This window comes from Oryctolagus cuniculus, chromosome 9, assembly GCF_964237555.1.
Source record: "Oryctolagus cuniculus chromosome 9, mOryCun1.1, whole genome shotgun sequence".
In the NCBI taxonomy this organism is placed as follows: domain Eukaryota; kingdom Metazoa; phylum Chordata; class Mammalia; order Lagomorpha; family Leporidae; genus Oryctolagus; species Oryctolagus cuniculus.
In genome coordinates, this window is record NC_091440.1 from 72,866,716 (window position 1) to 72,893,046 (window position 26,331).

Below are 26,331 nucleotides of genomic sequence, written 5' to 3' on the forward strand. Positions count from 1 at the left end.
TTTTAAGATTTTTAAATTTATTTATTTGAGAGGTAGAGTTACAGACAATGAGAGGGAGAGACAGAGAGAGTGGTCTTCCATCCACTGGTTCACTCCTCAAATGGCCACAACGGCCAGAGCTGTGCTGATCTGAAGCCAAGAGCCAGGAGCTTCTTCCAGGTCTCCCACGAGGGTGTAGGGGCCCAGGGACTTAGGCCGTCTTCTACTGCTTTCCCAGGCCATCGCAGAGAGCTGGATTGGAAGAGGAGCAGCCGGGACTAGAACCATCCATATGGGATGCCGGCGCCCTAGGTGGAGGATTAACCTGCTCCACATTGCTGGCCCTTTAATTTATTTTTATTTGAAAGACAGAAAGGGAAAGAGAGTCACAAACTGAGATCCATCTTCTATCCATTGTTTACTGCTGTAATGCTGATAAAATTCAGGGCTGGGCTATCCTGAAGCCAGGAAAATCCAGCTCTCTTACGTGGAAGGCAGGAATTCAACTACTGGAGCAATCACTTGCTGCTTCCTGGGGGTGTGCACTAGCCGGGAGCTGGAATTGAAAGTAGAGGGGGAATGTGAACTCAGGCACTTTGATGTGGGTATCCCAAGTGGTGTTTTAACTGCTGTGTCAGATGCTTGCCCTGGAACCAGTGTGTGTGTATTTTTGTTTGTTAATGTGGAATTAGGCCTTAAGGATTGATTGAAAGCCTGTTCTGGAAGCATTTCTGATGTCTGATACTCATCTAAGGCAGATAGAATAATTCCAGATGCTCCACAAGTTGGATGTTTGATTAAAAATAATAAATGATATGTGTTTAGAGATTCAGATTTTAATGAGTGATGCTAGATTGACATCAAGTTTCTAGAATATTTTTTATTGAGAAGTTGGTACCAAAGGTGCTTTTGTTAATACACTTAGAGTGACTTACAATTTTTTTTTCCTGCAGCTTCTTAGGTTTGTATTCATTGTATTGAATGCAGGACTATTCATTTGTCAATGTCTAAGTGAGATTTTGTTATTATCTATATAGCAAGACAATTATATATGCTTGTGTATAGCCTTGTAGACAGGAGCCAGTTAAATGCCAAGTCCTGTTGCAGATCACTCCAGGACAAAGCAGAGCTCTATGCTGATTGGGAAAACTCCAAAAGGACTTCATTATGGATGGTTTATTGGAAAAGGAAAACTTTCTTAAATTCTTCTGTAAAATCACACAACTGTGGAATGTGGAGTATCCTTCATTTCCTGTCACATACCTGTAATGTGGGCTAACAGTTTGATGTTCATGAGCTATTGTCAAGACTTCAATTGTAAAATAGCTAATTAAGGGAGTAGGCGTGAAATTTCTCATAATTAAGTTTCCAGCTTTGATAATGAGTGCCTTATTTGGTACAGTGCTGTGTAACTTTTTTTTTTATGACTCTAGATGCTTGACAAAATATGTATAGGATTCGTTTCTCTTCTCTTGCCAGGTACCTGTCTTGAGGAAAGTAGAATTCCTATAATATATCATAAGAAGCCTTGTAAATACTTTCCTTTGCCATTCAGAAAGTTACTGTGACTAAGTGTGTTTAGATATGGAATAGACAAGGCCGGCGCTGTGGCTCACTAGGCTAATCCTCTGCCTTGCGGCGCCGGCACACCGGGTTCTAGTCCTGGTCAGGGCGCCGGATTCTGTCCCGGTTGCCCCTCTTCCAGGCCAGCCCTCTGCTGTGGCCAGGGAGTGCAGTGGAGGATGGCCCAAGTGCTTGGGCCCTGCACCCCATGGGAGACCAGGATAAGCACCTGGCTCCTGCCATCAGATCAGCGCGGTGCGCCGGCCGCAGCGTGCCAGCCGTGGCGGCCATTGAGGGGGGAACCAACGGCAAAGGAAGACCTTTCTCTCTCTCTCTCTCACTGTCCACTCTGCCTGTTTAAAAAAAAAAAAAAAAGATATGGAATAGACAGACATCCACATTCATATTTTCAAAGCTACTGAGATAGTCACATACCATATAATTCACCCATTTATAGAGTAAAATTCAGTGGTTTTAGTATTCACAGTTTTGCAGTCATCACCACAATCAATTTTTGAATGTTTTTGTCACCCCTAAAGAAACCCATACCCATTGCCCACCACTTCTCATTACCCTTTATGCTCCAGCTCTGAGCAGCTACTCACCTGCTTTCTATGTTTGCGAATTTGCCTATTCTGAACATTTCCTATAAATGATGTGAACACTTGTTATTTTTTCTGTAACACTTGTTATTTTCTGTCTTTTGTTTTAGGCATCCTAGAGGCTGTGAAGGGGTATCTGATTATGGTTTTATTTCTCTTTTTTCTGATAACTAATTATACTGAGCTTATTCCTATTTGTAGATCTTCTTTGGGGGGGAAATACTCAGATCTTTGACCTCGTTTTAGATTGTATGGTTTGTCTTATTATTATTAAGTTTTAGTAGTTCTTTATATATTTTAAGTGTAAGTCTTCCTTATACATGTGATTTGCGAATAGTTCCTCCCATTCTGTGGGTTGTCTTTTTAGTCTTTTTCTACGTTAACTATTTGTAAGTGTATGGATCAGGGACAGTAGTATATTTACATTATTGTGCAGCCATGGCCACCATCTATCTCCAGGGCTCTTTTCATCTTGCAAATCTGAAACTATTCCCGTTAAACAATGACTGACTCCCTACTCTCTGTCCCTCCTGCACTTGGGCTACCCTCTTTTATTCTCCGTGCCTGTGAAATTGACTACTCTAGATACTTTCTATGAACTGAGTCAAATACAGTGTTGGTCCTTTTCTTACTGGCTTATTTGCCTGGGCATCATCATCTCAAGGTTTATCCATGTTGTGGCGTGTGACATTCCTTTGTATGTGTATAACCACATTTTATTCATTCAGCTATAGGTGGACCCTTGCGTGGCTTCCTCTTTTGGATATAGTGAGCAATGCTGCTTCAAACATGGGTGGTTGGCGTCCTTTGAAGCACAAAGTTTTTAATTTTGCTGAAGTCCATTTATCTTCCTTTATTTTCCCTTCTGTTGCCTGTGCCAGTTTTCTTCTAAGATTTTAATGTTAGCTCTTAGCAGGTTTTTGATCCTTTTGAGTTAATTTTGGTATATGCGGGGAAGTTCCATTCACATTTAAAGAACATTTCAGTTCTTAGGCCTGCTTTGGTTACGCTGGAAAATGGGAGAACACAACTTCCAGCAGGGACCCCTTTTCCTTCATGGCACTGCTGTTCCACCATCTGCTTGGCCTCTCTTGGCCCTCATGAATGAGAACTCTAGGGCAAAGATTTTGGCAATAATTATTTTGTATCTGTTCCATTTTTTTTTATTCACCATAGTGGCTTCATTCTACTTATTTATTATTATTATTAATTTAGTCAAAATTCTCCCACACTTAAGTAAGCCTCACTGGGGGGCATTACCCCTTGGCTCTCCTTCCCAACCACATTGCATTGAAGAGATCCAGAGGGAATCTTGGTGTTGTACCTCAAGCAGCTTCCCTCCCACTGGAGAAATGAAAAGAGTTAAACAAAGCAAATAACAGAGTGGTGCTGCTGAAGTATGTAGTCTTCACAGTACTTAAAGGGGAAAATAGAGAGTTTTGGGCTCTTTTCTTGAGTGCCAGACCAGTCCATTAAAGGACAAGCCTTTCCTGGTTTTTCCAATGTTGACAGTTTTTGCCCTGCAGTAGGAATAAATTGGAAAACAAACAGCTTCAGATTGTTTTTAAAAGGTTCCCCATGATACAGAGAAGATTAGCATGGCTACTGTGCAAGGATGACATGCAAATTCGTGAACCATTCCATATATTTTTTAAAAAAGTAAAAAATAAATAAAAGATTTCCCCTGGCTTACATGTGTATAGACTGTACCTGGGTGTTTGGTATAATCAGAGATTCTCAGGGTTTCAGGTCCCCTTGTTTAAATTAATAGTACTTGAAGTCCTAAAGCAAGATGCTTAGCATTGTGGGAAGACTAGAGTTCCTGGTATAGCTATTTACAATTCAGACCGCTTTTCCTTACTTTTTTTGAGATAGAAAGATAGAAGGTATTATTGAATATTTTTAGGTGGTAGGTGTTATTTCATAACTTAACACTAAATGATGTGTTCAAATGTTCTCACCATGTCGTGTGTTGATGGGCTTGAGGGCTGAGCAAAGACAAAGCATAAACTCAGCTGTGTGGTGTGCTGGAGCCTGCCTGACCTCCAGTTCCCATCTGCATTGCAGGCCTCACAGTTTCAGAGTGATTTATACTCTCTCCAGTAACACATTATCCCCCTCCCCCCCGATTTATTTATTTGAAAGGTAGAGATTCACTCCCCAAATGGCCACAGCAGTTAGGTCTGGACCAGGCAGAATCCAGAAACTAGGAACTCCATTCTGGTATCCCATGTGAGTGGCAAGAGCCCAAGCACTTGGGCCATCCTCTGTTGCCTTCCCAGGCACGTTAGCAGATAGCTGGATCTTAAGAGGAACAGCTTGAGACTCCGATATGGGATGGCCGCATTGCTGGTGTTCCCTTAACCTGCTGCACCACAGCACCAACCTCCACCAACGTATTTAATCACTCTGAAACTTCTCATTTGTACTTCTTGTTACAGAACCCAGTGTCTCACAGGGAAACCTTGAATGTGTGGTCTCTTCCCAGGTTTTAGCCTAGGCCCGCAATCAGCTGTGCAAAGGAATGGCCACTGGTGGGTGGGCCCCATGTCTATACACTTCTAGCTAGGCAGGTTGTGATATCTTAGGCAGTTCAAAATTCGTTGTCATGTCATGACTATTATTTTTTTTTTAAAGGTTTATTTATTTATTTGAAAGAGTTACACAGAGAAAGAAGGAGAGAAGGAGAGGCAGAGAGAGAGAGAGAGAGAGAGAGGTCTTCCATCTGCTGGTTTACTCCCCATTTGGCTGCAACGGCCAGAGCTGTGCCAATCCGAAGCCAGGAGCCAGAGGCCTCCTCCAGGTTTCCCATGTGGGTGCAGGGGTCCAAGGACTTGGGCCATCTTCTACTGTTCTCCCAGGCCATAGCAGAGAGCTGGATCAGAAGGGGACCAGCCAGGACTCGAACTGGCGCCCATATGGGATGCCAGCACTACAGGTGGCAGTCTTATCTGCTACACCACAGTGCCGGTCCTGACCATCTGACTATTATGTTTCATAACCATTGTGGTCTAATCATTGTATTCTATTGATTAATACTGAATTCAGGTATTGATCTTAAGAGCAAGGCTTTGGGCTGGCTCATAAATATTAGACATACACAGGTTGTGTTCTTTGCATTAAGTGTGTCCTGTTCACAGGCTGCCCTTGTGAATAAGCTTCTAGACCACTGGTGGCCTCAATCTCTAGTTGTCCTATGTGAGTTCCTTCAAGTGGGAGGTGAGTCTTATTTTCAGAGAAGGCGCCTGGGGGACAACTTGGGAGAAGGTTGAGCCTACAAGGCATTAGGTATGTGGAGGTAATGACATGTAACAGCATTTTGTGTTAATTCAGTTTACAAAATACCCCCATATGTAATTCCTCCATTAACTTGATCTTAACAACCACCCTGCCAGTGTGCACCCACATCTTGTGAGTAGGTGGCCATATCCCCATTCCACAGGTTAGGACACTTGGCTTCTCTCTGAGCATGTGAGTTGGCATAACCAAGATTTGAGTCTAGATTGTTTGAGTATAAGTTCCACACATCCCTTTTCCAGGAAGTCACATACAGCAGAAGACAAATAGAGATAGCATAGTAAGCTCTTCAGGATTACAAGAGGCAAGTGGGAAGGGTTCAGCAAAGAGATGAGAGGACTACATGGTGACGTTTGTTGAGATTTCCTGTGACTGCCCAGAAATATTGAAATCTTTCAGAATATTCATGTGACGAAAAAGCTTTATTAAGTAATCACTACCAAGTATATCTGTACTTTATGGTGTTCAGTTCGATAAGTTTCGACACATGTGGTATACCTAAACTGGTGAAACATTACCGTATTCAAGAGAATGAAATGGCCGTCACTCTGAAGTTTCCTTTGTACCTCCTTGATGGACTTTTAAAAACAAACTTATTTTGAAATCTTTCCAAAAGGTAAGTTCAAAAAGCAATTTAAAAAACTTGCTTTATATTTCTTACCCAGATTTGCCAGTTTTTAATATTTTGCCACATTTGATTGAATTTTGTGTGTGTGTGTATATATATATATGAGCATTTATACACATACACATATTTTCCAAACCCATTCAAGATAGTTCCTATAAGTGGTGGTGCTGTATTCCCTAATGATTCAGTGTTTATTTCTAAAGAACAGGAGTATTCTCTTGGATTCATAGTACAGCTGTCACATTCAGGAAACTTGCTAATAAAATATTTGGAAAAAATTTCATCTGAAAGGCACAATGACAGAGAAAGAGATGGGAGAGGGGAGAGATCTGCATTTGCTAATTCACTCCACAATGTCCTCAGCTGCTGGGGCTGTGCCACAACTAAGCCAGAAGTCAGGAATACTTGGGTTATCACTTGCTACCTCTCGGGTGCATTAGCAGGGAGCTGGATCAGAAGTGCAGAGTAGCTAGGTTTTAAACCAGGCACTCTGGTGTGGGTTGTGTGTGTCCCAGGCAGTGGCTTAAATTGCTGTGCCGCAATGCCTGCCCCTATAGTATGCTTTAATTCTACTTTTATTCCATGTTCTAGTGTCCATAATAATGACTTCATCGTGATACAGGATCCAGTCTGGGGTCACACAATTTATTTGTTTAAAGATTATTTATTTATTTATTTGAAAGTTAGAGTTATACAGAGATAGGAAGAGACAGGGAAGGAGGGTGGGGGAGAGAGAGAGAAATAAAGGGTAGGAGAATTGGGAGTGATTTCTGGAGGCCTGTATGGGTGGAAGCTGTATGGGAGGGGAGTACTGGTAAAATTGTTTGGATACAAATGAGCCGCAGAAGCAGCCGAGGTGATTGCCTGGTTCTATTGCTCATGATCTGGAAGATTAAAGAAATAGAGAGGAAGGAGGTGTAAAGATAAAACTGGGAAAGGGGTGTTTTGTGCCTGAGAGTTGTGTGCGAGCATGCCTTCCTGTGGGACAATATAACTCCCCTGATGGTTACTCTGCATAGAAAAGAGGTTGTGAGATTTTAGGCATTTTGGCCAGATTGAACTTTATTGCATGAGATGCCAGTTAAGTCATCCTTGGGCACATGTTGATTGTTTAGGAATTGAGGCTGATGTCATGGTCGGGGCAGAGGCTGGTGGTAGTTCAGGGAAGTTCATGGGTTGGAGCGTATGAGAGTGCATCTAGGCATCTTTCCTCAACTAAGAGTCAGTAAGGACCTTCCCCTCAAGGGAGGTTTTTCAAGGGGAGGTGTTGGTGGGGGTTTATCACTTTGTTACATAATATAGTTAGCATTGATGCAGAGGTTTAACAGTTCACCAAGTGGAAGGAGTTCCTGAGGCGGGCGGCGGGGATCCTTTGTATGGTACTGTGTAGACAAATAGGCGTCTTTAGAGACATGGAATTCCGTTCATAACTGGTGTGATGCAAAAATGCATTTACTATTTATTCTCTAAAAGTGAACAGAGAACTTTTCAGGGTGTGAGGCAGAAGCTGTCACTGATAGGAGGCTTTAGAAGGTGGTGGGTTTTCAGTTTTATATGCTGTTTACTGCTTTGTTAAAACCATTTTAACTGCTTGAGAGTCCAAGCTGTTTACTATTGCCTTTGTGAGCAGCCTTTGTGAGCAGACCTGGGAATATTGCAGCCTTCCTAGTGTTTAAAACAATGGTTTGAGAAGTGGGGTTAGTTAAGAATACATTCTGTTACCAGAATGTCTGGCTAGAATTTGTTTTTCTATTACTTTATTTCATAGACTGTGTCATGTAGCAGGCATTTTCTAAATACAAAGCAGTAAGAATGAAAAAGGCTTTTCTTTCTTCCCTGGTCTCTAGGTACATCATATGAACTCTCAGTGCAGTTTCAGCATCTGTAAAATAGGGCCAATGATCTGTACCATCCTGGATTGTGGTTTTTTATTTGTTAAAGATTTATTTATTTACTTGAAAGAGTTACACAAAGAAGGAGAGGCAGAGAGAGAAGAGAGGTCTTTCATCCGCTGGTTCACTCCCCAGTTGGCTTCAACAGCTGGAGCTGTGTCCATTGAAGCCAGGAGCTTCTTTCCGATCTCCCACGTGGGTGCGGGGGCCCAAGGACTTGGGCCATCTTCTGCTGCTTTCTCAGGCCATAGCAGAGAGCTGGATTGGAAGTGGAGCAGCCGGGATTTGAACCATTGCCCATATGGGATGCTGGCACTGTAGGCGGTGGCTTTACCTGCTATGCCACAGCTCCTGCCCCCCTAGATTGTGTTTTGCAGTGTGCCTGCTAAGGTATGTCTTCCAACAGTAATAAGAAGGTTAGTACCTATATAAGGGTTCTGTCACATGCCACATTTTCCTTTAATTTATGCCTAAAATATTTGAAAGTGGAGGTTATCTTTTTTTTTTTTTTTAAGCTTTTTCCCCCCAATGAAACCTTTCATGCATTTCGTAAGTACACTTAGGGAATATGCTGATTCTTCCCACCGTACTCACACTCCCACCCCTCTTCTGCCTCCCTCTCCATTCCCAGTCCTGTTCTCTATTTTTTTTTTTTTTTTTTTTTTGACAGGCAGAGTGGACAGTGAGAGAGAGAGACAGAGAGAAAGGTCTTCCTTTGCCGTTGGTTCACCCTCCAATGGCCGCCGCGGCCAGCGCGCTGCGGCCGGCGCACCGCGCTGATCCGATGGCAGGAGCCAGGAGCCAGGTGCTTTTCCTGGTCTCCCATGGGGTGCAGGGCCCAAGCACCTGGGCCATCCTCCACTGCACTCCCTGGCCACAGCAGAGGGCTGGCCTGGAAGAGGGGCAACCGGGACAGAATCCGGCGCCCCGACCGGGACTAGAACCCTGTGTGCCGGCGCCGCTAGGCGGAGGATTAGCCTAGTGAGCCGCGGCGCCGGCCTCCATTCTCTATTAAGATCCATTTTCAATTAACTTTATACACAGAACACTAACTCTATACTAAATAAAGAGTTCAACAATTTGCACACACAAAACTGTTTGGAGGTTGTCTTATATAAAATGGTCTCAAGATCGCATAACCACTTTCCCTTTGTGGTAATTGAGTTTAAGATAAAGGAAATGTTAAGATTGTAAGAAGCTCTGTTTTATATAGAATTTTCTGCTGAGCCATATATTAATTTTCTGCTATTGCCATCGTGAGTGTTAACAGTGGGAAATTGTGGACATTTTCTGAGCGATACTTAGAATTTGTTGGATGTACTAGAAAAGCAATCCAGTAACATTGGAAACTACAAGCAGTATACATCGTCAATACCGTATTTATTTTCTTTTGGTGGAGAGAGTTCTCTTGAGAATTTTTGGGTGACAGATTATTATTTGTCAGATTATCAAAAGTTTTTGGATGGCATCAATGTGTTTATCAAGTTAGTTCTTGGTCATAATAAACTTATTATCAATCACGCCACATTTGTATAGTCATGGTAATGATTTTGTTTTCATTTTTCCCCTGCTATAAGTCCAGATCAATGTAATATATTAATTTATGATTATCTCAGTTCAGTGTGGTAATACCATTGCATTAAAACTGTAAGCAATTTTGCCTTTACTAATCATCCACTTAATAATCTATTACAGAGACAAGTGCTTCATAATTTCTATTAGTTTAAGATTATCCAGTCAGAACTTTATATGGTGCTCAAACTTTTTGTTACTTTCAAATAGCATTTTAAACCATGTTTTATGATTGTCAAAGAACCTTGAATTCAAAATCTTAATGAAGTTGATGTAAATTTTCTTCCTAGTGCATTGCCAGCAATGTTGTCATATATATTCCATTGCATGCATATCAAAAAGATATTAAGTCAAGGCAATAGGTGTTCCATACGCTTTAAAAATTTCCAAAAAATTATTTGAATGGAACTGATAAACTTTAAAAAGCTGTTAAATGAAATTGCCTGGCCAACCACCATTTGCTTTGTGATGAGAAGTGTACTTGAGTGCTAGAATTCTCTTCCGTCCAAAAGGGTACTTGAGTGCTAGAATTCTCTTCTGTCCTCTTTAGTCAGAGTGTCATTCTCATGATATGAAGCAGAAGTAGAAATGATACAGGTAACAGATTAGGGCAGGAAATACCTGATAAGTGTTAGGTATTTGAGTATTTCTCTTTGGTACGAGTTTTAGGTGTTGTAAAGCAAGGCGTTGCCAGGTCTGGTAACCTCTTATGAAGCTCCTGTAATACAGCATCTTATATACTCTTAGGAACTTCCTGGGTGATGCATTTTTGCAGCAATATTAGTTATCAACAGTTTTGATCGCTGCAAGCCTGGTTTCTGTTGATGATCAGGCTACAATGTGGTGACAGTTCCCAGGTGCATGAGATCTTAGAGTTGAGACCAGATCACACATTCCCTTTCAGCTTCTGCAGAGGGTAACCTGGTCTGTTTATCTTCAGGGCTAGGGAGCTACTTTAACCGTAACTTCTTGAGCAGGACCATGTTTCAGTGTCCTTTTCTTAGAGGTGCCAATAGAGAGCTCAGCCCCTCTAGATACAGTGTGATCAGTTCACAGTGCAGGGGACTTTCATTTTCTCTGATCATGACATGTACTTTGGTTAATGCAGCCTAAGACGACAATGCCTTTTTCAGTATTTCTATCAACCCTAGTGGTTCATACAAAGCTTTACAGTCAAAAGAAACAGTTCTTTGCCTGCCTCCAAATGCATTCCTTTAGTTTCTCACTTTTTATTTTTTTCTTAAACTCTGTTGAACTTCCAGTTTTATGTTTATTTTAAATCCAGCATTTTAACTTGTCAGTGTAATTTAATTCTGTTGTTGACTTTATTGCTTATCTCATTTTATTTCTTGTTATTGGCAAGTTTGTGGGTCTGTATTCTGGGTTATCATGTGATATACAGAGGAAAAAGTTTATTTTCAAAACAGTCAGCTACAGTAATAACTAATGTCCACATGATCTCCAGCTTTTGTTCATAGAGTGGCTTACAATGGGTAAATGTTTAAATGGTCATAGTCGGAGAACTGCATCTTAATATAATGGTTGTTATTTTTCAGAAGCCAGCTTTTCTGTTTTCATTGTTGCTCTTCGCTCTTAACGGTATTGTGTCATTTTCCATTGGAGGACTTGGAGGAAAAATGAATACGTGCAAATTAGGTGGTTTTTGTTTGGATTTAGTTACCACCTTTAGTAAAAGGTTTTCTTTCACCTGAGATTTTGTCTATATGAATGGGGTACCACAGCAGACATAAAGTCATAAAATGATTAGTGTGGCCTTTAGTCTTTGAATGACACCCGATAAGATTCTTGGGAATTCTGTTGTCTGAAGAAGTTATTTCTTAATGAGTAGAGCAATTCCTTCTTCATGCTTACTTACAGCTCTAGTAATTCTGGAGGGTGTGGGCAAGATACGAATACACTAGACAATAATTTCCAAAGAGTAGAAATTTATCAGTAATTTTAAAGATGAATTTTCAAAAATCAAAGAGTTGTATACACATGATGGGTATTACCTCTGTTAATCATCACAGTGATCCATTAACCCTGTTTTAGAGTTGATGAAATGGGCTCAGGCAGTAGTGAGATCTTGTGGAGCTGGCAGGAACCTTGGCGACTTTGTTTGGAGATCTTTGACTTGGGAAAGATAGATTTGCCTCCTGCATAGATGAGACTGCTTGAGTGGCTACTTTGAAAGTTGATGCTGATGTCTCAGAATGTCTTGCTGGTGTTCAACCAGTTCACTTGAAGATAGTGGTGCCTAAATAAACACTCCTTCCACAAGTCTAGCTCTTTGCCATTTGTGAAATTTGAGATTTTCATTTTAGGATGAAGGGTAAGTTTTTAATGGGATATAGGCTGATAGTACATAAGAGGTAATGTGAAGCTCATTTCTTTAGGAGAAATTATACAGATGTTATGTAATGCTGTATACAAATGTTATGCAACTCTGAGGAATGAAGTTAATACTTCAGATATCTTTTGAGTAGACCCTAACATAACAGACAGTAGTCTCACAACATACTGTAGGGCTTTCTGCCATGGAAATAAAGATTGAGGTTAATCTGTCAGCAGGTTAATGGGATAGCTACTTTTGTTGAGTAGTTATTTTGTGCCATATGTTCAGAGCATCTTGAATGTGAATTCTTACTCTCCATATAAGGTAGACAGTTTCCTTCAAAGAAACCAAGGCTTAGCTATTTTATTTAGATCACATAGTTAATAAAAGTTGTAACCTGAAATCAATTCCACATTTGCCTACCTCCAAGGCTGTTGTTAGGAGTACTTTTAAATATTGCACCATTCTAGGTTTCATAATTCTGCCATTCAGTAAAGTGAAAATTACGTCCTTTCTTCCTTTATGATTCAACCAAATTGCCTGCCATAACACTGTCCTAAAAAAATGGAGCACAGCTCTTAGGAGCTTAGAAGAAAAAAGTAGACATTTTAGTATGTATTGTTATTCTGCATATATGTGTGTGTGTGTGTACACACACATACAGTTTTAAAGATTTATTTACTTTACTTGAAAGTACAGTTACAAAGAGAGAAAGAGAGGCAGAGAGAGAGAGGGGTCTTCCATCCGCTGGTTCTCTCCCCAGTTGGCTGCAACGGCCAGAGCTACGCCGATCCAGAGCCAGGAGCTTCTTCTGGGTCTCCCATGTGGGTGCTGGAGCCCAAAGACTTGGGCCATCTTCTACTGCTTTCCCAGGCCATAGCGGAGAGCTGGATTGGAAGTGGAGCAGCCAGGATTTGAATCAGTGCCCATATGGAATGCGTGACTGCAGGCGGTGACTTTACCCACTATGCCACACTGCCAGCCCCTGTTCTACATATATTTAATGTTCCTAAGTCTTGAACTGTCTGGAGGCAGTGTGTGAACAGTAGATGTAGTTGTGGTGGGTATATGACATGTTGATTTCTATTTCGCTGATGAAAGAATGAGACCTAAAGTGTGTGTGAGATCCAGACCTCTCCATTTCATGGTCCTCATAAATTTTAGGTGAAATCTGTAGACAGGTTTCTGAGATAGCCACCTTTCATTGAGTCCTTATTTTGTTGCAGATGGGAAGAGCGTCTCTAATTTGAATTCTTTCCCTTCTCTCCAGAGAATTTCACATGTAAAACATCTCATTTGTTGTGCCCATGGATGGTACAGAAAAGCATTTTGGTTGCAGAGGAAACCCTGAAATTAAGAATGGGACGCCAGGGGGTGAGCATTGTGACACAGTGGGTTAAGCCTCTGCTGGGAACTCCTGCATCTCATTTCACAGAGCTCATTTGAGTCCAGGCTACTCTGCTTCAGATCCAGCTTCCTACTGATGTGCCTGGGAAGGCAGTGGATGATGACTCACAAAGTACACCCACGTAGGGACCTGGATGAATTCCTGGCTCCAACCCTTGGTTTCGTCCAAATCTAGCTGTTGGCAAGCATTTGAGGAGTGAACTAGTCAATCTGTCTCCCTGTCACTCTGCCTTTCAAATAAGAGAATAAAATACCATATTTGTTTTTGCTTCCTTCTCAGTCATTGTTATTTGAATCCTTTCCCCCCTTTTCAGATCATGATTTTTTTTAACCCCAAGTGGCATCTTAGATGTTACTTCTTTCTGTACTGTCGTTCCTTCACTCACACACACGTTAGGAGTGCTGGCCTATTGAAGGTTGTGTACTGTGTCTCCATGTGTCTCTTGGGTGGGACTGAATTTCCTCTCTTGCCATTGGATGCTGGGGACATAACCTATTACTACTTTTTGGGGGAGGTGTGTCACAAGAATCTGAGATCTGATGTGATTTCTTTCCCCTTTCTCTTTTCAGTGATCAGCATTGGCCTTTGCCTTCTTACTCATAAGGGATAGATTGCTCCCTGAATTGCCATTTCTCTTCCTGTCATCCCATTTGAAACTTGTACAGAGAAGCATACTTTTGTATAACATTTAAAAGTGTTGAGTTATTTATGTTTAAAGTGACTTGGCTCCAGCAGGGAGGGGTGTGGGATTTCAGGACAAGGGAACTCTAAGAAGTTCATGGAAAAATGGAATTAAGAGGTGATGTGGATTTTCCATGAACTGTTAGAAACTCCTTTGTTATGTGTTTACAAGTTTGGGTAAGGAGAAGGGATTTAGTTGAAGAAAGGACACCTGGGATGCTTTCGCTGTGTCAGGTGTTTCCTGTGAGAATCCACCCTACTGGTGCATTATGTTGGCCCTGGAGGTTGGTGGTAGGAGATACAGATGTTACCTGCTTCTTTGTTTCTGTCTCCATCTATTCCTTTCCCTGTCTGAGGCTCCCAGTCTAGACCACCTCGTAGTACCAGTTTATTCTTTTCATCCCTTTTCTCTGTGTGTGTTTGTTTTTTAGATGTTTTCATTTGTTGGAAAGGCAGAGTTACAGAGAGATGGAGACATGCGCACACACAGAAAGAGCATGTGCTTCTATCCAGTGGAATGGCCACAGTCCCCAAAATGGCTGCAATGGCCAGGGCTGGGTCAGTCTGAAGCCAGGAGCCAGGAGCTTTTCTGGTTTTCCCAAGTGGTTGCAGGGGCCCAAGCACTTGGGCTGTATGCCTGTGCTTTCCCAAGTGCATTGGCAGGAAACTGGATCAGAAGTGGAGCAGCTGGGACTCTACCCAGCACCCAGACGTGAGGCCAGTGTGGCAGGTGGTAGTTAAACCTGCTGCGCCACAGTGCTGGCCCCACAAAAAACACTTTTGGTCCAGGAAGAGACTTTTTCCTTTCCCTCCTCACTTCACATCCAATTTATTAGCTAATTCTGTCATCCTTACCTTCAAAATACATAGGCACCTTAAGAGATCATAGAAAAATGGGATGGAAAAGTAAGTTCATTTTAGTGCAAAAATGTTTGAAATCCATGTGTAGATGATTCATAATACACATTTTACATAAACTTTTTGAAGACTCCTTATATAAACAATTTCAAAGCTTTTTTTTTCTCCTGCCTTGAAATATGCTTACTTTTAATTTCACTTTCCATGAACCTTTTGAAGCACCATCCTCGTATATCTAAGTGCCTTCCACTTCTTGCCTATTCTATCCTGCACCCTGGTCCAGGACACTATAGTTTCTCACCTTATTGGTTACTGGCCTGCCAACTTCTGCCCTTGCTTCCCTGTCTTCAGTAGAGCCAAAGTGATCTTCTGCTTTCTGCTGTGCCTGCCTGGCTCATTGAGCAAAACAGCTGAGGCTCCCTCTAATGGCCTATGAGGCTCTCTGTGGCCCAGTCCCCCAGTCATTTCTCTGCCTCATTTCCTTCTCCTGTGTGTCCTGGTCAGACTGGCCTCCTTTCAGGTCAAGCATGTTCCCCGCTCAGGGCTTTGGTATCACCCTTTGCCTGTGGTTGGAACACTCTTCTTCCCAAGTTGTCTGCCAGTGACTTCTGTCAACATCACTTCCCTCACTCAGGTGATCCCTTCTCAGTGCCATCTTCCCTGATGACTCCTGATCATCATTGGCATCGCTTCGCCAGTGTGTGCCGTCTACCCTTCTCTTTGCTTTGTATTTCATAGCGTTTGTTGGCATCTATCTCTGTATGCGTTCTCCTTGTCTCTCTCCCTACTTACAGAGGATGAGTCTGTAGGGGCACACAGATTTTGTCTGTTATGTTCATTCCTTTGAACTCAGCAATTGCTTGTTTGCATGAATGTACTTCTCTGCTCTGGGTTCACTTTACCTTTCTGTGTTACTGGGGTGACTGGAGGTGGTCATTGGGAGCATGAGACACCATAATGTCTTCTGGAGCTTTGGAAGTGCTTCCTCACACAGTGCCTTGCTTGGCCTTCTTGCTACTTGATCATGGTTTTTTGAGCTAGGAAGGGGTGAGCTTCCCAGGAGAAAGCTGTGTAATGAGATGTTAAATAATGGGCCTTATTTTATACACAGTTGGAATCCAGGAGGTTCTGGATGAGGGGCTGAGGGGGTATCCATGCTCCTCTTGTGGTTCTCTCAGTCCTGTGCAGATAAGAGGGAGTATTACTATGATTAACATGCTCAAGCTTTCTTCTCTTCAGGGCCCAGAGTAGGGTTTCCACTGCCTGTGCAGCGCCCAGAACTTCTGACATTCTCGGGGACAAAACTTTGTATGTGATTTGTCTCCCTCTGTTCCTTACTTTTTCCTGCTTACTAAATGGCATGGGTACTGACTACATTTTCAGACCTTTTACAACTCCAAGGACCTTGAGTTGTGTAGGCTGTTCGCTCTGGGTAGCATTTGTGGATAAATCAAATGTGACACCATCACATTACAGAATTGTGATTTGAAAAGGGGGTGGGAGGATCCTGTTCACCTTGGTGCACTTGCGTTTCCAAGTGAACTAATAAGCACATAACCTGGTGGTTAAATGTGGTCTAGCTGTAAAATTTCCAGTCACTGGAAGAAACTGGGGCATTGGGGACCAAGTGTTCTGCAAAAAATTCACCTTTTAGAAGCATCCTGGCATGGCTGGGTGGACTTATACAGAACCGCTAGTGCCAAGTTAGTTCCTTGGGACTTTTACAACATTTGTTTCTGTATTGATTTTTGTACTTATTCCTGAAACAGAGTGGCCACTGAAATCAGGAACTAGAACTACTGGAAAATACCTTTGAAAACCGCTGTTTCATGGTACAGAAGAGCTAGTGGTTCAAATGCTGGTGATTGGGTGCTGTCTCTCTTTCCCTCCCCATTGTTTATCTTTAAAGAGGGTCCTCATTTACTTTCTCTTCTCTGTGTTAAAGTTCTTTACAGGCCATTGGAAAAACTAGCCATATAGTGGAGGCAGCCTTGAGGGCCCAACTTTAAATTGTGTGAAATATATCCTGGCAGGCCTGGTCACAGGGTCCTAGTAGGAGACTGTACATCTGAAAAGGCACAGCTGCCAGATGCCCTGGTGTGACCCATGTTCATTTCTGCTCAAGTGACTTCAGTGTGCTTTCTCTTTGGGGACCTGTTTTAAATGCAGATGCTGACACCCCACATCATCTGCTAAACTCTACCAAGTGAGAGGAAATTCAAATTCATAGTATCAGTGACTTGGCCACACCGACCCAATGCTCAATAGGCTCTTAAATTGGAGAGGCAACCATATACAGTAACGCTGTAGTTGTAGATAGGAGCACAGTTGCTGCTGCTGTGGGAACTGCAACCTCGAAGTTGCAGACTTTGATGTAATTCAAGGCTCAGACTTAGTCTCTGTGTGTGTGGTAACTTTTTTTTTTTTTTTAAAGTAAACTGAGGAGAAAAATTGATTTAGATTGGTGATGGGTTGGAGAAGCAGACCATAAAATGAGGAGGCCTCTTGCAAACCACATGTAGCTGTGTCACATCCGTGTTTGCCTAAGAACAGGCCAGAGACTTGTTCATGCTCTTTCTGCTTCTAGCTGCTTCTCAGGTAGACCCTGCCCTCTGATATACATACAACTCCAAGAAAATGGATACCTTCACTTGTGAGTGTTTCAGTGACCTAGTGATGATCCTCCTGTAGAAACAGGGTTTTCATGTGTCTGGTATACTTTCTGTATGCAGATCCCAAGGCTCCAGTTCTTAGAACCACTCATCATCTCACAGCTTTCTTACAACTGTGACTGATAAAAGTTCACTACTTTGCCTCTGGCTGCTGAAAAGAATATGTGAACAGGGAAAGCAGAGTTTGTGGGTCATTTCCTCATTTACAAAGTTGCTGTGGGTCCACTGTGACACAGTGTGTTGGGCTGCCACCTGTGACACTGGCATCCTGTGTGGGCACCAGCTTGAGTCCTGGCTGTTCTGCTTCCCACTGAGCTCCCTGCTGATGCACCCGGGAGGGCAGCAGAGGATGACTCAAGTGCTTGGGTCCCTGACATCCATGTGGGAGGCTGGGATGGAGTTCTGGCTCCTGTCTTTGGCCCGGCTCATCCCTTGTCATTGGTGGCCATTTGGATGCCACTGGGGGCCAGCGGTTGGAAGATCTTTTTCTCCTTTCCCCCTCTCTGTAACTCTGCCTTTTAAACAAATAAATCTTTAAAAACAAAACAAAACAAAAGTTGCCATGAAAATTGTAGATCAACAGATATACCAATAATGGAATTGTCTTCCAAAAAACAAGAAATGTGCCTTAGATGGTAAAATTTCTTGTCCACAGAAGTGGTAGGGCCATCTTTCTTCATGAAAGAAATCTCCTTGGGCACTTTGGCATGTATATGTATGTGTGTATATTTGTAATACATACACATGTCAAGAGTCTCTTCTGTTTTCTATCTTAAGCTTGAAAACCTGTCGTATCATTCTGATAATTTAATGGCATTCCTAGGACATCCACCCCCTACCCAATAAGTGATACCATTTATGCCCAAGGGGCCAGTATGTGTGCCTGCCATGCTCTGTCCCACTTGATCTTTATAGATGCTTGTGGGAGAGGTTGAGAAGCCCAGGGTTCTCAGGGAAATAAAAGGTCTCCCTGGTGTGACAGCTGATAAATGGAGGATGGATAACTGGAACCCTCAGGTCTGTCAGTGCCTTTTCTGCTAAGAGCCTTCCCACCCTGTCCTTGATATGGCCTGCAAACAAAGGCAGGGCAAAACATAGCCCCCTAGTTCTTAGAGTGCTTTTAATTATTCACTGTTGATATGAACTCTAGTAGCTGTGATGGGAGGAGGGTGATAATAAGGCTCATCAGATGGTGCAGAGTTTCTGCCTTTTAAAACTCATTTGTGCTTGAGAAGAGTACTACTCCCTACTTCTTACAGTCGCCCTTATGTGTGTTCTTTCCTGCTGTACCATTCCTGTTTTAGGGGCATAAGAAGGGTTCCATGGGGAGCAAGTGGACAGCTCAGAGTGTGGGCTGTCTTCAAGCAGGGTTTGCTTTCTTCAGCAGTATTTCAGGGAGACTGATGGGAATCATGGGCTCACTCCCTCAATGTCATAAATCAGCAGAAACTGTGATTTTTTTGTTATTTTCACACGTATTTCACGCTGAGAATCTTATATATGATTCTAAATTTATTGGTCATATCTTAAGATACACAGTGTACCTAATATTGGCTATGGTGGTATCTTAAAATCTTCTCCTTTAGTAATGTACTGAAGTCTCTGTAGTAGACTTGTAGTACAATTTTAGGTACAATGACATCCTAAAGTGGTATTCTAAATGATCTCCAGATCCAGTGAGGTCGTAAAGAATATGTTTAAATAACAGGACAGAAAGAATGACACTCACTGTTCTGAAACTGTATTGCTCATTCATTTTAGTTATATTGTCCCCAGGCATGATGGCTTTATAGTGTATTTACAATCTAAATACCGCTGTTTTAAGCATTTACTTTTTTTTTTGAAAAAAAAAAAAAAAGATTTATTTATTTGAAAGAGTTACACAGAGAGAGAAGGAGAGGCAGAGAGAGAGAGAGGTCTTCCATCCACTGGTTCACTCCCCAGCTGGCCACAATGCCCCGAGCTGCGCTAATCCGAAGCCAGGAGACAGGAGTGTTTTCCGGGTCTCCCATTTGGGTGCAGGGGCCCAAGGACTTGGGCCATCTTCTACAGCTTTCCCAGGCCATAGCAGAGAGCTGGATGAGAAGTGGAGCAGCCGGGATTTGAACCATTGCCCATATGGGATGCCAGCACTGCAGGCAGCAGCTTTACTTGCTGTGCCACAGCGCCAGCCCCCAGCATTTACTTTTGATAAAGATGTGACTTTTCTTTTAAGACTTTGGGTTCTGGTATTGTGTATAAATGCATGTAGTTTTATAAAATCTGAAAACTTTAATGGATGGCGATAAAAGGTTTTGGCTGTCTTTTAACAGCTTTACCATGGGGTTGGCCATTTAAATAAGCAGCATTTTATCTTGATGAAGTGAATGCATTTAATTGGTTATCTTGGCAAGCCAGAATGTTTGTTAGTCACAAACTTAATTTTCTGAGTGTTTATATTATTTTTACTTCTAGTTGTTTGTGAACTGTTATTTTTATAGACTATATTGAAAACATGCCTTTTAAAAGTGGTTTGTAATATAGAGCTTTCCTAATAAGAAAATTAAAATAAAAATGGTAAAGCGGAATGACTTAGTTATTTTTACATTTTCCTGTAAAAACAGCCTCAGTTAAGTGAGCCACAATGAGCCATGATGTATTTCCTCTGTCAGGATGGAAAATAAGCCATTTATTATTTCAGGTCTGACTCACAGTGAACCTGCTGACACTGGGATGTTTTAAAATCATGATCATAAGGAACAGGTTAGGGCAGAAACGTGGACGCTGGGCCTGGGATTACCTGCTTATTACAATGTTTTACAACTTGGCTACTTTAGGTTTTCTGGCATGGTGTCTTAAACCTCACACACTAAACACCCCCTTGTTGTACAATTATTGCTTGCCTGTTTTAGATGGTGCCAAATAGACAGATGCCTCATCATAATTACCATTTTTTAATTTCACTGTTATAGACCTACGTATAGATAGATATATATAAATACATGTATATAAATAGGTTGTTATCTGCTCTCCCTCCCCCACCCCCCAGAAAAGCATTCCAGATGTCCTTAGTAAGGATGGGCAGCTGAAGAGTGAGGGATGTGCTAGGTAGCTACAGCATGTCCTCACTGCCCTAAAATGCATGCTGTAAGATAGGCGGCACTGCAGAGAAAACCAGTTATATCGAAGGCAGTCATCAAAATTGTCAAATTGTCATATGGTAATAGATGTGCTTTATCAGTACATTAAATGACAAGATTTAGTGGCAGGTCACAGTAATTTTGAGTAGTGAATAAACAGTAGCTTGAATTTCTGACAACTATAGTGTAAAGATACCAGCTCCCTGTTGATGTCCAAGTCACAGACACTGCCAGTATGTAAAACAGTGGTTCCTGAAAGTGAACATGTGGTTTTTCCTGTCCAAGATCCAATCCAATCTCCTGAGTTTTAGCCATGGTTAAAAACCTTTGGCCTTAAGGGATTTTTCTTCCCCCTGAAAACTGTCTTCAGATGTCAGTTTGAATATGTGCAAATGCAGCCTTCCTTGAAGACAGTGCCATTATACTATCTTGGTCTGAAAACAGGGAGGGACGTTTAATGCAGTTCTCCTGGCCACATTCTAATTACGAGTAGTCAAAAACGGGAAAGGGAGCCTTCCATTTCCCAAGAAAATCACCCACTCTTTTGACATCAAAAGATGGATGCCCTCAGACCTGTGTTTTCTGTGGTGTTATATAAATGGATTTGTAAGTAATCATGTGTCATTGTATACACACTCCAGGCAACTAGTACTGGCACATGTAATTTTATTTCAAGACTACTGAGCTTCAAAAAGTTTGAATTTTTAAAAGTCCATACTTTTTTTTTTTTTTTTTGACAGGCAGAGTGGACAGTGAGAGAGAGACAGAGAGAAAGGTCTTCCTTTTGCCGTTGGTTCACCCTCCAATGGCCACCACGGCCGGTGCGCTGCGGCCGGCGCATCGCGCTGATCCGAAGCCAGGAGCCAGGTGCTTCTCCTGGTCTGCCATGCAGGTGCAGGGCCCAAGGACTTGGGCCATCCTCCACTGCACTCCCTGGCCATAGCAGAGAGCTGGCCTGGAAGAGGGGCAACTGGGACAGAATCCGGTGCCCCGACCGGGACTAGAACCCAGTGTGCCGGCGGATTAGCCTGTTGAGCCACGGCACCTGCCATAAAAGTCCATACTTTTTTCAAAGCACACATGAAACTTTTTGAAGATGCCTTATGTGTGTGTGTGTGTGTGTGTGAGAGAGAGAGAGAGAGAGAGAGAGAGAGAGAGTGTATATAAGGTGGAATACTAGCATTCTTTCCAATGAATTTTTCTAAGAAAAATAAAGGAAAGAAATTAACCTTGTCAGTACAAGCAAAAGGAAAACTAAAAAGTAGGTTCCCAGTTTGGTACTTTTTTTTTTTCCTCAAGATTTGTTTTTGTTTGAAATGTAGAGTGAATAAAGAGATAGATCATCTTCCATCTGCTGGTTCATTCCCTAAATGGCCACAGTGGCCAGGGCTCCTCTGCCAGGCTGAAGCCTGGAGCCCAGAACTCTGAGTCTCCCCTGTAGGAAATAGGGGCCCAAGCACTTGGGCCATCTTCTGCAGTTTTTCCAGATAGGTGCATTAGCAGGGAGCTAGGTTGGAAGTGGAGCAGCCCCGACTTGATCCAGTGTTCTGCAACAAGATGTTGGCGTTGCGAGCAGCTGCACCACAGTTCTGACCCCTCTAGTTTGGTATTCTACCCTGCAGATGACTTTATTGCATGATGTGTTTTTCTATCCCAATATAATTTTATTTCAGATCTATTGTTCTTCAAAAATTGCAAATGATAGCAATAACTAATTAAATTAAATAGTTTTTTTTAACAACATTGAGTTGTATACTGAACAAAGAAAATGGCAGAATTAAAAGCCATTTACTTTGAGTGTCATCATTTAATGTTATGTTGATTTTGATAGAGGCTCTTAAATACCAAAAAGAAGTGTATTTCAACATTTATTCCAGCTGAATATTTTAAAACAGCTTTTAAAAAAATTTTAGTACCTGCATTGAAAGATACATGTACTCTCTTCCCACCTATCTGTTAAGAACCATTATATGAGCTGAAAATCATTTTTTAAAATAAATTTACTGTGTTTGTGACAAATCTTACTGTTTTGAAGGGAGAAGGGAGATATTTAGTGAAGTGGTGCTGAAGGAATGACTTTCTTTCACCCTCTTTATAATTCCTACCTTAAGAATCAGTAAAACACTTGGAGGTGACACTTTAATTTGGGGAGATGTTCTTTGAATAAAAGATGGCCTAGAGAAATTAGTTAAGATGGAAATAAAAAAGAGTAGAGTGATTGCTACTTTTAACAATGAGCTGCTGTTCTTCAGTGCAGAGACATGTGTTTTTGTACTTGAAGCATACGACCGTGTATTAGTCAGCTTTTGCTGCACACCAACTACCCACAAAATCTCAATGGCATACAGCTATTTCTTTTTTGCTCACATGTGTGTGGTTGGTTGCATGAGGCAGCCCGCTTGAGGACCTGACTGTGTAAGGTAAGTTACTATCTAGGGTGGGTTCTCATGGTGGTGTCAGATGTGCAGAAGGACAAGCCTTGCTGCACAAGTACAGGGGTACATCAGATGTGGAATAATCAAAATTATGAGTTTATTTCGCTGCAGAAAGTTTTTTTAAAATATATGGAAATTTGTATTATGAAAGAATTATCTATACATAGATTTAAACTTTGTTTTAAGATTTTATTTGAGAGGTAGAGTTAGACAGAGGGAAAGACAGAAAGGTCTTCCATCTGCTGGTTCACTCCCCAAATGGGAGTTAAAGAGAGGCAGAGGCAGAGAGAGAGAGGTCTTCCATCCGCTGGTTCACTCCTCAGATGCCGCAACAGCTGGAGCTGGGCTGATCGGGAACCAAGAGCCAGGAGCTTCTTCCAGGTCTCCCACACGAGTGCGGAAGCCCAAGCACTTGGGCCATCTTCTACTGCTTTTGCAGGCCCTAAGCAGAGAACAGGATCAGAAGAGGAGCAGCTGGGAAACAAACTGGCACCCATATGGGATATAGGCATCCCAGGAGGAAGCTTAGCCTAGTACACCACAGCCCCAGTCCCCCCAAATAGTTTTTGTATCAAAATAAACTCCCAGTCACATCTGTCCCTGAAGTTTTTGGAGTGCTCTTGTATGTTTCATGCCTCTGCTAGCATCAAATTGGATACCATCTTGCTGGCCAAAGTAACCCTGAAATCATAAGGCAGGGAAATACACTTTACCTACCAAAAGGCCATGGGAAATACAGCTACCAGAGAGTGAAGAATTGGGACCAATACTTTGATCACAAATGCCAAAAATGTTGAGGGGAGTGTTTGGTTTTGAGATTATATGGTGCTACCTTATTGTTTTTGGCTTGGGTCATTTTCTCTGGCCTAACACTAATTCAGTTTTTCAAGTGGATGTGGGCTGAAGTTAATACATGGTGGGAGACATGTTACTATTAATCAGGGAAGGAACACAAGAAAGGGGAAGAGATGAGCTGAAATTTAGAGATTTGGGTTCTAAATCTGGCTCCACTCCACAGGGACCGGCTGGTGCCCCAGGCAATTCGTGTAGTCTTTCTGACTTATACTTCTGCTGTGAAGTAAAATACCCTGCTAATCCGTCTCCTCTGCTCTTCCTACCACGAGAATAGAGATTTGATTTCCTTCTATAAATGCAGTTTTCATGATTAGTACCTCCAGTTTCACCTGTTAGCCTGTGTTGGAAGAGTACAAAGCTTGTAGAAGACCCAAATTCAACAAAACTGACTTGAGTAGCCAACTAGGGTTAAATATTAGACAAGATTAAAAAACACAGAGCGTACAGAGACTTGGTATGTGACATGATATGTGCTGTGCTAAATGATATGGGTATTGACTGTTGAATGCTGTATTTGGGGTTGTAGAATCCTCTGCTAGACTCTAAGCTCTCTGTGGGCTTTACTTCTTCCTTTATTCATAGTGCCTGGTGAAGTGTTTGACTTGTAGTAGAGCACACTTGGAACAAATGAAGAAAGAAGCCCCAAATATGAAATGTAGGTGGGAATAAGAAAAATATTGTTTCTGTGGTGTTCATAGTTGGTGACTAGGATGGATAGCCCTGCTTCCGAGGACTTGGAATGGTAGGTGATCAAAGGATGGCAACGTTGGTGGACTCATTTGACCTCCTGCTAACCTCAGATGTTGTTAGGCTCTTAGGGTGCAGCAGAAGGATGAGTGTTTTCAGCCTTCTAGTTTTCTTTGGAGAACAGATGTATAAACAGTGGCAGCAACATGTGTTTCAGGCATGTATACAAGGCATAGGAGAGCTGGGTTGGAGGCATTGGGAGACTTCATTTGGAAGAAATTTGGGTCCTGTCTCAATTGAAGTGTAGGGAGAAGTTGGCCAGATGTAGGAGTTTATTGAGAGCCACCTGGGAAGTGTGGAGTGGCACAACATATTTTGCGGGCTCAAATACCAAGTCTGAAGGAGACACAAGGCTGCTGAGGTGGGCCAGATCTGAGAGCCTTGCAAGAGCTTGATTTTTTACCTGGTGGAAAAAGAAGTCACTGAGCGGTTTTAAGCAGGGCCAGGGTTGTGTGATCAGTTTTTCTGTTTTAGGAAAGAGGAATAGGAATGACAGTGAGTTGGCCAGGGAGGAATGAGGGACCCTCAGGCTGCAGTATGACTTGGAGAGGATGTGCTGGGCTGACAGCGGCAGGTAAGCTATCTTGTGGTCGTCTACTCCCACAGCCTTCATTCATCTCCTTTGTTACCCTGTCTTCACCATCCTCCCACCCGCACCCTCTGTGACAGAGAACATGATGAGGTGTCACTTAAAAACCTCTTTTCCTAAGCTGACAGAAGTTGGTGTACTAGTTCTGAAATGTTGCTAGTCCTTGAAGTAGTCTATTTTTGGCCGAGAGTTCCAGGTGACAGGATAGGTGTGAAATGATAGAATCTGTTAGGAATATTGTCAAGTTGATATGTCTGAAATCACCTTGTTCACTGAAGTAATGGATGTCATTTTGAATTTCAGTTTTTACATTGGCTTTATTTTGCATGTGAAAAATAGTTTTTATAGTATTTTGGTTAAGTAGAACGTGATTTTCAGTAAATTACTAAGCATTAATACATCAGAGTATCTTTTCTGTTGTCCTAGATTTGTTGATGTTTTTGTTACTGCTTGGTCTATTTACACCACTAGCTTTAAACACCTGTGAGCTGATATTAAGAAGTACAGGGGGTTTTGAAATTATTTTGCACCAATGTAAGCTTCTAATTCCATTTTCCATGAACTTTTTGAAGTGCCCTTTTAGTTAGTGTCAGTGGCATTATTGGTACCATTTGCGGCATCCCTTACTGGTTGGTTGAGCGCAGCCCTGCATCTCCATTGATCACCAGTGATGTTCCTTTCGTGCAGTCTGTGATGACACGGCCTCTGCCTTAAGGGGCTAACTGGTCAGAGCTTACATAGCTGCTGTACATTGCATTGTCATAAAGTGAAGGGGGGAAGTCCAGCTCTCTGCTGTGACCCGTGAAGGCAGTGGAGATGGTCTAAGTGCTTGGGCCCCTGCACCCACATGGGAGACCAGGAGGAAGCACCTGGCTCCTGGTTTCGGATCGGCGCAGTGCACCGGTTGTAGCGGCCATTTGGGGAGTGAACCAATGGAAGGAAGACTTTCTCTCTGTCTAACTCTGCCAGTCCAAAAAAAAAAAAAAGAAGGGGGGAGTACTCTGGGGACTTGGTGACCAGAAATGTCACTTTGGAGGACACACCAGAAAAAAATAAGGTCCATGCTTAAGATGGGTACCAAAGCTTGGGTAGAGTTTCA

General features: G+C 42.2%; 1 protein-coding gene and 1 non-coding gene across 2 annotated transcripts in view; both read left to right on the top strand.

Moving 5' to 3' along the window:
* FOXO1 (forkhead box O1) overlaps nt 1-26,331 on the top strand; it is a 107,063-nt gene that overhangs the window by 27,629 nt on the left and 53,103 nt on the right. The gene's annotated exons all lie outside the window — the stretch shown is intronic.
* On the top strand, nt 3,688-3,794 carry LOC127487192 (U6 spliceosomal RNA). Its single transcript, XR_007913758.2, has one exon. It is a non-coding gene; the product is annotated as a U6 spliceosomal RNA (small nuclear RNA).